This window comes from Cyanistes caeruleus, chromosome 3 (assembly GCF_971803275.1).
Source record: "Cyanistes caeruleus chromosome 3, bCyaCae1.hap1.1, whole genome shotgun sequence".
Lineage (NCBI taxonomy): Eukaryota > Metazoa > Chordata > Aves > Passeriformes > Paridae > Cyanistes > Cyanistes caeruleus.
Genome location: NC_141703.1, coordinates 17,976,910 through 17,990,547, shown reverse-complemented (window position 1 = coordinate 17,990,547; position 13,638 = coordinate 17,976,910). Strand labels below are relative to the sequence as shown.

The window sequence follows — 13,638 nt, the reverse complement described above, 5'->3', positions numbered from 1 at the left end:
ACTGTGGCATACCTCTGAAACAGGTGTCGAAATGCAGTTTCATGTGTATTCACTTAAACTTGAAGACAGCAAGTGTTCAATGATGCCTGCATGTACATGAATGCCCAGATGCTGGGGTGTTCTGTGTCTCTGGTGGGCATGGACCATTGTTGTGAGACCAGGAGGAGGTAGTGAGACTGTAAGAGAACCCCAGTCTACTGCAGCAACTAGTATGGAAACAAGGAAGACAGTTCTGTAATCTATCAGGCTCAGCTTCTCCTGTTTCAATTTTTTTCACAGGGGGTGTCAAGTATGGAAATCCTACCAGGTGCTTCAAGGCACAACTAGTCACAAGACTGAAACCCAGCCATTCTGCCTGGTTTTACTGTTTGTTTTTGCCCTGGAAGTTGTGCCAAACCTGCTTCCAGAGACCCAACTTGCCTGGACAAGTCTCCTACCCTTTTCAGGATTCAGACACTGAATAGTTTCCAGTAACTTCTCTAGCAAAGATTGAGGTGCTTTGTTTAAAGTAAGCGAAGTTATATTCAATGACATCAAGAACTGCTTTTCATGTTTTAATTTTTCCTGGTTGAACATTTGGAATAAAGTTAGTGCCTTTGGTTTTCTTCTGAAAAGTGTGCTTATCTACACCCCTGAACTCTAGCCCTAGATCAGAGTAAGTCTTTGGCCTGATTTTGCAGTGTCTGAGGCACACATTTAAGGTTAAAATATGCATCAGTCTTCACATACCAGAATTCTCTGCAGTAGAGTGGGATGCATTCGTGGTGCATGGGACAGCTTATTCAATGTATGTTAATATTATGGGCAGGCTGTTGGGCTCTACTGCACTGCACCAGAGGGTAAAACAGACAGTAAAAGCATAAATTACTAGTAAGGATGAAAAATATAAGACCACATCTAAGAGGTGATATATCTAACTCAGCTGGCAAAAGAAAGAATTCTGTAGCTTTGCAGCACAGCATACGCTGATATGAAGGAACAAAAAATGAATGCTCAGTAATGCTTATTAGCATCTTCATGCCCAATACCCCTAAGATCAATATTGCAGCCATCTGAAATATGAACAAAGACAGTTTCTTTTTACACCATTGAATACAAGCTTTGTCTTTTATCATCTATGTCAAAACCAAATTAGCTGCTCCTGTGAAAATGAGTGATTCAGAAGCAATCCTAGTTTTTTGCTGTTTCTGTAGTTAGATTAAAGACACTTGAGCCTACAAGAGGACAAGGAAGTTCTTTTATCTAGCTGTGAAAGAGATCTTTGCATGCATTTTTTTTCCTCTGGGTATATCAGAATTATTGGTGATTAATGAGGACCATGATTTCAGGCAATGCCTTTCATAGTTACCTATCAGAGAGATCTTAAAGTATCTGCATGCTGAAAGGAAGAAGTGGAGGATAGTTCATTACAGCCTGTTACATGAGTGTTCTTGGCTGTCATGGGGTAGCTTTACCTTTAAGACAGCTTGGAGGGAGAGGAAGTTGAAGCTGCTGGTGGCTGATGGGAGTTTTTCCCTCTTGACTAATTATCAGTCATTTTCAAGAATTGACAGCAGATCTGACCATTAAAAAGTGAATTCAACTTGTAAACACCCCCTTAAGAAGTACAGACAGAATTCTCTTGCTCTCTTTGGTTTCCGGCTTCGGACAAGGTAGCAGGCTCTGTCTCGGCCTCCTCCCCCCCTCTCCAGGCCTACAAGGCCGCGGGGTGGAGGGGGGGGGGGAGGGAGAAGAGAAGCAGCGCTGGCCAGCCGAGCTTGGTTTTCAGTTTTTGCTGCTAGACTGAAACTTAACACCATGAACTCTTGCAGTTTTCTTAAAGCTTTTAATTCTTTTACTACCTGGATAAACATACAGATTACTCCTTTTCTCAGAAAGACAGAGAGAGAGACAATCAACATAGAGGAGACATCATAGAACCACCAAAAACAGTGAAGAAAAGAGTTAAGTTTAAATAAGAAAGAGAGAATAAGGAGATGCTTTACAGCTGAAATATATTTCTGTTAAAGCTATGGAGATGGACAATAATAGTATAAAAAGACTCCTTTAATTCATGATAAGAGTATTAGGAGGAATGAGATATTCAAAGTGTAACTTTTGAGCAGAAGAGAGAGAGAGTACTTGTGATACTGTGAGTTGCTGGAATTGAGTTGAGTGAAGATTTTGAAGCTTTGGGGGCAAAGAGAAAACTGTTTTCCAGGAAGGCTCACAGAGACAAATGAAGAAGACTTCTGCCTTTGAATAACTTATCCTTAAAAATAAGATTCCTAAACTCTGTGACCCATACACACCTTGGAGATGTGAAATGGGAGGAGAAGATCTAATGACAGATTTCCGGGCAGCTGGCATTAGAGAAATAGAAAACTATGATGAAAAAATAGTTTTCTCGTGAGAAACTCCGTAAACTAACAGAAAGAGACTTCTGTTTCTCTACAAAGACTGATGAAAAGACTGTAGCAAGAACTAAGACTGTTTTTAACCACCAGAATCCTAAAGTTATTTGTCTCTATGTTGTCATGTGTATAGAGAAATGGTTAAGATGTGAAAGATAAAGGGGTTTTCTGAAAGTTTATTCTGATATTCTTATTCTTGTAGTTTGTTAATAAACTGTCTTTATTCCTTTTAAGTCTTAAGCCTGTTTTGCTCTTGTTCTAATCCATATCTCACAACAAGAAATAAGTAGGTTTTTTTAGTTACTGGTTTAAAACCACGACATTTAATTGGTGCATTGGCCGGGAAAATGAAAATTAACAAATCTAAACTAGTACATTAATAGTGTTACTGTGAGATAAATGATTAAGTAAGAGCAAAGCATGATTGTCTTAAGTTTATATAGCAGTGATAGTAAAATCTAGGGGTGGAAAGTAGTAAATATTTGTTTCTTCTTTTCTGTCAATTTATTAGTTTTTAAGTTGTATATTGAATATAATTGATAATTTTTGAGTAGGTGTTTACAAGTTGAAGGGGTGGAATGTCATGGGGTAGCTTTACCTTTAAGACAGCTTGGAGGGAGAGGAAGTTGAAGCTGCTGGTGGCTGATGGGAGTTTTTCCCTCCTGACCAATTATCAGTCATTTTCAAGAATTGACAGCAGATCTGACCATTAAAAAGTGAATTCAACTTGTAAACACCCCCTTAAGAAGTACAGACAGAATTCTCTTGTTCTCTTTGGTTTCCGGCTTCGGACAAGGTAGCAGGCTCTGTCTCGGCCTCCTCCCCCCCTCTCCAGGCCTACAAGGCCGCGGGGTGGAGGGGGGGGGGGGAGGGAGAAGAGAAGCAGCGCTGGCCAGCCGAGCTTGGTTTTCAGTTTTTGCTGCTAGACTGAAACTTAACACCATGAACTCTTGCAGTTTTCTTAAAGCTTTTAATTCTTTTACTACCTGGATAAACATACAGATTACTCCTTTTCTCAGAAAGACAGAGAGAGAGACAATCAACATAGAGGAGACATCATAGAACCACCAAAAACAGTGAAGAAAAGAGTTAAGTTTAAATAAGAAAGAGAGAATAAGGAGATGCTTTACAGCTGAAATATATTTCTGTTAAAGCTATGGAGATGGACAATAATAGTATAAAAAGACTCCTTTAATTCATGATAAGAGTATTAGGAGGAATGAGATATTCAAAGTGTAACTTTTGAGCAGAAGAGAGAGAGAGTACTTGTGATACTGTGAGTTGCTGGAATTGAGTTGAGTGAAGATTTTGAAGCTTTGAGAGCAAAAAGAAAACTGTTTTCCAGGAAGGCTCACAAAGACAAATGAAGAAGACTTCTGCCTTTGAATAACTTATCCTTAAAAATAAGATTCCTAAACTCTGTGACCCATACACACCTTGGAGATGTGAAATGGGAGGAGAAGATCTAATGACAGATTTCCGGGCAGCTGGCATTAGAGAAATAGAAAACTATGATGAAAAAATAGTTTTCTCGTGAGAAACTCCGTAAACTAACAGAAAGAGACTTCTGTTTCTCTGCAAAGACTGATGAAAAACTGTAGCAAGAACTAAGACTGTTTTTAACCACCAGAATCCTAAAGTTATTTGTCTCTATGTTGTCATGTGTATAGAGAAATGGTTAAGATGTGAAAGATAAAGGGGTTTTCTGAAAGTTTATTCTGATATTCTTATTCTTGTAGTTTGTTAATAAACTGTCTTTATTCCTTTTAAGTCTTAAGCCTGTTTTGCTCTTGTTCTAATCCATATCTCACAACAAGAAATAAGTAAGTTTTTTTAGTTACTGGTTTAAAACCACGACATTGGCTAAGGATCTTCCAGCAGAAACGCATTTGCAGAGTTCTCATTGTCATTTCCAGAGTTTTTAGCCTGCTCACACTACCTGTCACTGTGTCCTGGTTCCAGCAATGACAGGGTTGATTTTTGCAGTAGCCAGGAGGGAGCATGACTAGGACCTGGAAGTTGCTCTATACCATCTCATGTCATTGCCATGGTTAGGGGAAGGGAGTCTATTCCAGAGAAAAGGGGTTCTTTCCTGTCAAGTAAAAGTGTTGGAAGGAGCAGTTTGGTAACACTAATTCTGACCATTTCCATATGAATCATTTGCCTCTCTCTTGTACATTTTTAAAAAATTATATTGTTGCTGGTACTGTTCATTTTATTGTCTCATTGCTTTTTGCAGTAAATTGTTCTTATCTCTCAATCATTGTTCTTTGCCTATTGTGGCTCCAGTTCTCCTCTCCAGCCACGTGCAGGGGATGGGGCAGTGGAGAGCCAGCAGCATGTGGCTTTAGTGAGAGCACTGAAGTGGAGAATACCATTTTCTAAACCATGACACACTAGCATAAACAAGAAACAAGCTTGGGGTTCTTCAATAACTGGAATACATATTGTGATTATTTGTTTTAATGTATTATTTGTTGGCATAGACTGAGAAATTGGTTTTCCACAATTGGTGTTCATTAAACAGTAAAACAGTAAAACACAAAATTATATTTTAAAGAATAAAAAGATGAATGCCTTGTTTTACCTTGTTGTGTCTTCTATGCCTTCCATAAATTTAATTTATTTATTTAAAGTTTATTTAAAAATGTTAATTGTTAATACAAATAATACACAACACTGTTGTCTAATCTGAAATTGAACTGTATGATGGACTCTGAGTAATTTTGAAAACAGCGTACTTCTGAATAGAGCATGACATTAGCCTTATATATTCGGAATTCAAATCCTAGAATTGCTTAAATCCACACTTTGGACCCAGAGAGAGATGTAGAAGCCCTTGTGTGTCCAGGATGTCACCTAAAGTGGGAGGCAAGTCAGATAGAATTTCAAAATTGGAGCTGGGAACAAAATGCAGTATGGAAATAGATGGATGTGTTTCTGGGGACCAGAAATGCTCCAGGTGAAATGCACAGCAGATGCCTCTAGTTTGAAGGAGTCTAAGGAGCTGAGTTTTATATTTTGAAGCATAAGGTCTCCTACAACCATTGGTTAAGACTTATGGAGAGTCTTGGGCTGTTTTCAGGCACTCAATAACCATATACCCATAGAACTCTGCCTTCAGTGGGAAGTTCATGTTTGCTCCTAAGAAAAGACAGATTTTTTTATACAAATGTCTTCTGACATTTTAGGCACTTCTTCCCTGTTTGAGTAAGGGGATTCACACATCAGAAAGCAATTGCAGTGTGGCCCAGTGACCACTGCCTGCCTAGTTCCTTCACTGATCACCAGGGAGCAATCCACCTCCATGGACTAGGTAGATTTAATTTTCCAAAATAAAACCTTTCAGAGTCAGATGTGAGTAGCAATGAAGAGGCATTTATTATTGATGCCTTTTGTTAAACATTTATGGGGAGCCATAACTCTGCGTAGTATTTTAAGTATAGTATTTAGAGATTTATTTCTCTTTCTCCTCTAGGATTACTAACTTTGATGTACTTTCATGTAATTCATTTTGAATTAGCCCCACACCAGCAACAATTGCATTTCTTTTGAGAAAACTTTGGGGTGTGATTCAGCTGGACATTTGGGTCTTTTTGTAATATGATGTGTTATCTGATGAGAGCTAATGTACTTCTAGATACTGCAGGTATTTCTACCTGGGATAGGTCAAAGCTTTCTAAAGATACAGTTCCCCACATTTTCCTTTCACAAACAAACTTATCAATAATACCAAGCAATAAGATCCCAGTGCAGTGGAGAGTTTCAAATCTGTGTATGCAATTATTTTTTAACACTACCCATTAATTTATATGTCCAGTACAGTCACAGAAATTACAGTCTCTGGAGTCTGGGAGACATCAGCTATCCAGACATAGATGTCTGCTTCAGGATGAGCTACTCTTGAGTCTCCAATTGCCTTGATTATGTTGCCATGGACTGAAACAGGAGCTTAGATACCCAGCCCATATGTAGAAAACACACTCTAGGCTAATTCCCTCCCAAAGTGTTCAATGTTACCCTTCAGTACTGGTTTCTGTAGCCCACACACAGGTGCAAAGTGCCATTTCAAATGCCCTTGGGGATACCAGCTGGCCTAAGGGCCACTTCAGAGAGGTGAAGAGTGGACTCTCAGAGGTTCTGTTGCATATCAGCCAGCCTTTGGTTTTATGTAACTCAGAACCTGCATTCAAATGCCTGAATTCTGCTGTTAAACCCCATATTAATTATGTTGCTCCAGGAAAATAGCTCTTGGAGAGAGATGGTCTTCAGTCATACAATACAAAAAATGCATACACTGTATTTGCAACCTCTTCATACTAACTACCTTATTACTGACTTTTTACAGTTTTTCTTCTGGCTTATTTTTAACAATTTATTTACTTTGAACACATTTCCATCTTTTCTGTGTGTGTGTGTGTGTTTTCTTTTGCTTTATCTACATTGCAACTATTTTTTTTGTAACTAATAACAAAAATATACTTCCAAAATTAGCCATAAGCTATCTTTATTTTTTTAATAACTATTTATTTTTGAAATGTGTTTGGCCTTTGTGCCAGTGTTATTATAGCTGTTTACTTAGCATGATGTTTTTCATTCCACTAATAACTGTTCTTCTGAAAGATGAGTTAATTTTGCATAACTGAGTGCGCCATTACAGTCTCTTTTCAAAAACTGTGAAAATTCCTTCACTTTAAAATAATGTATTAGATGATACTGATTACATTTTATGCATACAATTGAACTGAGCTATATGCATTTATTCAGGGCATCAGAATGGACAGAAAGCTCTTGCAGTTATTCAGCAATGTAAGTTAGAGTTCATTTCAATCCTTGTACTGAACTGCTTGGAAGTTTCTTGTGTGAGGATAATGAAGCAACTTTTTAAGCCTGATTTTTATTCAGTTTCTCATAATCTGAATGAATTTCATGTATTGCATCAAGATCTGATAATTAATCTGCTTGTCATGATTTTCATACATTTGATTATTTTATATTCATATATAAAATATGAATATTTTATATATTTTTATTTATTTTCTCGATACCTAAATAACCTTTTAGGTGACTGATACAAATTCTCTTGATGGGTGAGTATTGTTTGGACTCTTTTTGTTAACACACAAAACAAGCCACTGCCACCATGATGATCAGATTTATTCATTACCTGTTGATTCACTCAATCTAAAGCTCATACAGAAATTGCAGTTTTTTCATGGCACCTGAGATCATGAGACATTTTGAAGGACACAAGAGCTTACAGAATTTCTGGTCCATAGATGTGACATTATTAACTTTTGTCACAAGAGGTTTAATCCCGAAATGCAGGAGGCAAAATAACCTTGTATTTGTGGAGAAGCGGTGCTAGAGTCATACTCAGCTTTGTTACAATGCCACTGACTATGAAAAGCTGAATCTGAAGTTCTTCCTCAAAGTTCATAGAATTTTTTTCAGGAACTTCTCCCTTACATTGACTTCAAATGTGTTTCCTTTAAAAAGAGCTCCAAGTTGAATAGAGGATATCTCATAATTAAAAATATTGCTACTTCTTTAATGATCTAATTAGTTTTACCTGCCAGGGTCAGCTTCATTGATTTCAATTAAAAAGAAAAAGGAGACCTGCAAAGTGACCTACTTTTAAATATATTCAGGGAGATCAAGGTTGGAGAAGTAAAATGTTTTAATGAACACAATCCCTGTTTGCTGAAAGCAAAATTATTACTGATTTCTTATTGATCTGAAAAAGGAAGGTACAAACTAGGTTAGAGGATATTTCATGCTTTTTTCATTAAAAATCAATGAAAACAAGACTGACCTGCTTTATTCCCCTTGTGTTTACACTTGAAACAGATTAGATCATTAGGGGAACAGTAATGGTCTAATTATTTAGACCATTCTTAATTCAAATTGTTGAAGTGGATGGAGTTGCCTAACTATAAATAACAAAATGCTTTTACATAACAGTAACTGGGGAAATGGTGTGCTGGGAGACAGATTATGGCCACAGAACATTATTATTAATTTATGTCATGACTTCAGAAGTACCATGTAACATTAGGTTGGACAGGAGCACCAGAGTTAAGAAGAAAAAAAGCTTTCAGATCAGACTCCAGTAATAAGTGTAAGTAATGAGTCTCTCCTCCCTTTGAAGTGGGATAATGTTGTGTGATGCTCATTACAGCTTGTAAACTGCTTGTCTAAAGGGCCATCTCCAAGGCCTGTAAAACAAATAACACACATTGTTTAGCCAGATATTGCATTATGGGGTATTATGGTGATGGCTATGTCACTACAGTTGAACTAAAGTGCCAAAAGGAGTGACCCTGAGCACTGGACCCCAGCTCTGCTTTGGACCTCTCCAGCTGGCTCTTTCTAAGACCAAATTTATTTAGGCATTGGCAGTGTGGCTGTGAGTTCGCCACTGCCACTTGGTCTTGGTGCCAGGGATTGCTTCTCTACCTTTTTTTTTAAGCTGGCAGTAGGAACAGAGCCAGTTTAAGTTTCTTGAAGCCCAGTAACTCTTTCTCAAATATACCACGTTCTTGCTGCAGTGTGACAGCAGTGTCAGTAAAGTTCTTTTCCTGGCAGTGACAGCTTTTGTAAATAGAGAACTGTCAAGCTAGGCTTCTAGACTTGTGAGGGAGATCAGTTCAGCTGTTGTTGGGATCTGTCTGACCTTTCTGGCTTTTTTGACCTAGAGGCTGTTTGTCTCAGTGATCTCAGTGCAATTATGTATATCAGAGAAATGCCTGTTACTCTTTGTTAGTGATTTTCTAGCCTTTAAATGCATTGTTTTCTATTTTCACCTTGAGTTTTTGTGAAAAAGTCCCCCAGCACAGCACTACCATTAGTCTTAGCAAGGGGACTTGTTTTGTCCTACATTGAAGGGCTCTGAAGGGCTGAGGGACATTGCCCATTATTCCATTCCTTCCTGAAGCACAGAATTTTTCTAATGTATGCCTGCAACTTAAAACAAGCTTAAACCAGTAGTGACTCCATCCTTCTTTAGGCAGACAATAAATCATTCTTTGAATGACTGTTGTGCAGGTGAAATCTAATATATTTTTACTGTTTTGTGCTATCATGTTTTCCACCATTTGTATCCACAGGTAGAAAGTGCCCTTTTTTAGGCTTCATATACCCCTTTATATGACCCTAATGCTTTTAAACATTTTGTTAAATAAGAATTACCTATGTCCATTTCAGTTCAGCAGCAAAATCCCCAAGTAATCTTATAACAAAAATATTTCTTTGTGTAACTTCTTCAGAACCCTATTCAGTCAATAATTTGATTACAAAGCCTTCACACCCTTTTTGTAAAATTGCCACAGCCAGGATTAGAATAAAAACTTGGTAATTATAAAGCTAAGGTGTTTGGGTCATCTATCATTGGATCAGTTTAATAAGCTCAACTTTGGAGAAGCACAGCAAAGTGGTTAATGAAAGAGGACTTTCTTCTATAATGAATTTTTTACACTAAAATTCAGTTGACAAACCGTGGCCTGTTGAATTCTCATTATTACTGTTATTATGACAAGGTCCATGAACTTCTTACGTACGTGCCTGCAGTGTCAGATACAAAACAGGGTAGGCAGATGTCATGCTCTGTGTATTTTGAAACATGAGATGTAGTTAGGTTACTTTCTTAGCAGTCTTTTGGGAAACCAGTGCATCTTTCATGCAGATTCAAGTGTTGTTTAAAATCCTCAATATCTTTGTTACCTAGCCCTGTGCTTGGCTGCTTGGCCAGGTTAGGTTTTGATTTACACTTTGGTTTTTGCCTCCCTTTATTTTTGTGTGGTTTTTTTTTTTGAGACAAGATAAAGTTCAAGCAGCTTAAGTTTCATTGATTAAATTAATGTATATTTATTTTTTTTTTAAAAAAAATTGCCCAAGAACCAGCCTCACCCAGGCTTTTGATAGTCTCAAGGAATTCTGTCTATGAGCATTTCTATAAATGTTCTATTTATGTTTGGATAATAAATTTGGATGAAGGCCTTGCAGCACATGTGCATCAGGGGCTTGGATGTGTTTTCCTGTGCTGATGTTTGGCAGGCACATGAGATAACAGGAAAGATGCAATGTGTAGTCCTTGTCTGGGGAATGCAGGCGTAGTTGAAAAGCAAGATTTAAGGTAAGCCTTTTCTGAGGATTAATGTGGGCCTAAATTTTCTTTTTCTTCATCTTTTTATGGTTTTGGGGTTTTTTTCCAAATTTGTCCTCCTTTAGACCTTGTTTTCTCCACCCTTGCACCCCATTAGTCTTTCTTGAGACATGAGAAAACTTCAAATGCTCACAGGGCACAATGTCCTAATATGCAGAGTCACTAACTGCATCCCACTCTACTTGTATGTCTAACACTGCCCCATAGATATAATTCACCTTTTGTGCCTGGCAGGGTGGATTGAGTTCAAATGTCTGAAGTGTAGTCTGAAGTCTGTGTTGCAGCCTAGTGGAGAGATATCTTTTCAGTATGAAATTGAGGATGTGTCTGGCTTGATTTGGGGAAGTCCATAATGTGGAGTGGAGGGGTTTGAAGGTGAGAGCTCATTGAGAAGCAGTTGAAGGAGTTTGGAGGAGCCCACACACAGAAGGGCTGTAAGAAGGCTGAGTAGTGCCAGAGATAAGGGGTCTCTAATACCTTCATGTGCTCCCTTTGGTTTTCCAGACTCCATGCCTTCCTTGTTATCTTCCCTCTCCTTCCCACTGCTGCAGACTTCTTGAGCACTCAGTCCCTCACAGTCCACATTTCACTGGTGTTATTCAATTACGTCCTTAGAAGAATTGGAGCTCCTGAATTTTCTGCTATGCTCTAATTTTTTTTTTTTTTTTAACAGCTCAAAGCCATTTTCCCAAAGCCCTCTCTAGAGAAGATTGCATCAAAACATTTGTCTTTCTTCCTTCAGCATTAAGAGGCTGGGTGTGAATTGATGATAGGAGGATGAGAGGCAGCTGCACTGAATGCTGATCAGACTCACACACTACCTAGCTCATATTAAAGACCTCACAGTTAAAAGTTTGAATGACCTTTCATGTTCACAGTGTACTTGTAAAGTCTGATCCCTTTCCCTAGTGAGCACTGATGACAACTGTGCTCTCTTCTCCCTCCAGATGTGCACCCACTGTGTAGCTGATATACTTCGGTGACAATGAAAGCCATGGTGCATCCAAGTCAATCCCAGGTGCAACCAAAACAAGTGAGTGAAACTTTCCATTTTAAAGAAACCTTTGTTTGTTTGTTTTCATTCACTTTTTTGCTATGTGTTTCTCCAGAACTCTGTTTGTCAAGTTTGCCTTGTATGAGTACTCCCAAATCTGGAGCGCTGATAGTAACCACACATCCGTATGAATTTTAAGACACTTAGATCAGTTGATGAGGAAGAGTGAGCACACTTTTAATTCCAGTACAAGTGGCACTCAGCAATAATAATACTCAGGACATTACTGAAAGCATGCCCTTCTTTTAGTACAAGTATGCTAATCGCTTTTCAGTTTGCAACAGCTCTGAGCACTATTTTAGTAGCATTTCTCATCAAAATTGCTTCAGCATTTTAATTAAACAGCATTTGTTTAATCTCCAGTGCATATCATTTAAATTGGTGGAACACTCCTTAACAAGTGTTTTTCTGGCTCAGAACCCCACTGGAACTGTTTCAAGGATGCAGACCTGGCAAGCAGAAAGGGAGAAGGCTGGTTACCTCCCAGGTGTTTTGGATCTGCAGTGTCTTACAGCAGGGGCAAGTTCTTCTACAGAGGGAACCACTCTTCATGTCAGTACCTTACTTTTCTCCCTCTTCCCTCTTTGTACTAAGGTAAACGATCTTTCTGTGTGATTTTGTGTTTAACACTCCCTTACCCTGAATTTCTTAGATACAAACAAAGTCCAAGGAACCTACGAGTGCTTGTGGCAGCATTAACACTTTGATTCCTGACATTGTGGCAGAGCACCTAGTTTTACACTGATCAGAGACATATCTGCCCACTCTGAGGACTGCTATTCAAACAGAAGAAATGCAGCATAGCTTTTCCTCTGAGGTACAGCCACAAGCAAAGGAAGCGATCCACTTCATAACCTCCTAAGCACAGACACTCTTTCAGATATGTAAAGTAGTGGTGCTGTTGGGAAATGGACATGTTCACATAAAACATATGGTTGCATTCTGTCCTCTTGATTTCTTCCACTTATAGTGAGAACTGCAATTGGATCGTAACACTGCCTGAAATATATTGGTTACTGATGAGTCATGCCACTGAAAAAGGGCTGCTTGCATCATGTTACTCCACTGCTACTCTATTACTCTCTTGCTACCATGTTCTTATGATGAAGGGTTGTTGTGCCAGGCCTTTGGGAGGAAAGTCTGGAGATGAGATATGAATGCATTTAATAAAGAAGCCCAGATACCAGAAATAGGTTTTTCATCTGTCATAGTACATGACATTTTTCTAGAGCATGTATTGAAGGACACCATCTCTGGCTTCTTTAGTATTTTTTCATTGTATTGATTTATATTAGTTTGAAAAAGAGGGCATAATGGCATTACGTCTCATTTCTCTAGGAAATGATATTGGATTTCATTTGGCATTGTCTGTTGAAAGCTGTATCTGATGGCAGACAGATCTCACATTCATAAAAGGCCTCTATGTTTTAGAGGTTGACTATGATATTCAGTTTTGGAAGGACTAAGTAAGATTAGTAAGGGAAAGATTACACTTAGTATAATTCCAAAGGCATCAAGGTAAGCCACCTCTTTCTTTTAAATTTTCTTTAAATTTTTTTTTAAATTTCTTGTTCTTGTACTGTATGCTCCTGCTGTTGTGTTGAGGTTTATATTCCTGCCACATTTTGAAAAGGCTTGAAGATACCTTACAATGGTTGCAGTCCAAGTGTTCTGCTACCCCAGTGCTCAGCTTCCAAAGGCAGTCTCTATATGTCGTCTAACAGGTTTATGGAAACACATTCTCTGCAGGGGCTTTTGTATTTCTTTACAAATAACTGTATCTTATTTCATAGAAACAGGATTTTTTAATAATTCTTTCTTGTTTCCCAGGAAAATCAGAGAGAATCAGATGAAGAAGTTATAAAGTTCTAAAGCAAGTGAAACATCAGAGAACGTACCACATTCAAACATTTATAGATAGTGTCATGAATGATTTTAGAGGGGGCACAAAAATTCTTGCTAAATCACTTTAGATAAAAAAAAAGAAATAGAAGCTTTGTCTTGAGAATCTTTACCATAATCATACA

General features: G+C 38.1%; 1 long non-coding RNA gene across 1 annotated transcript; it reads left to right on the top strand.

Moving 5' to 3' along the window:
• The first annotated feature begins 8,305 nt into the window (after positions 1 to 8,305).
• Positions 8,306 to 12,801, top strand: LOC147653987 (uncharacterized). Its single transcript, XR_015284191.1, has 4 exons — positions 8,306 to 8,514; positions 11,505 to 11,590; positions 12,029 to 12,163; positions 12,264 to 12,801. It is a non-coding gene; the product is annotated as an uncharacterized LOC147653987 (long non-coding RNA).
• The last annotated feature ends 837 nt before the right edge of the window (positions 12,802 to 13,638 follow it).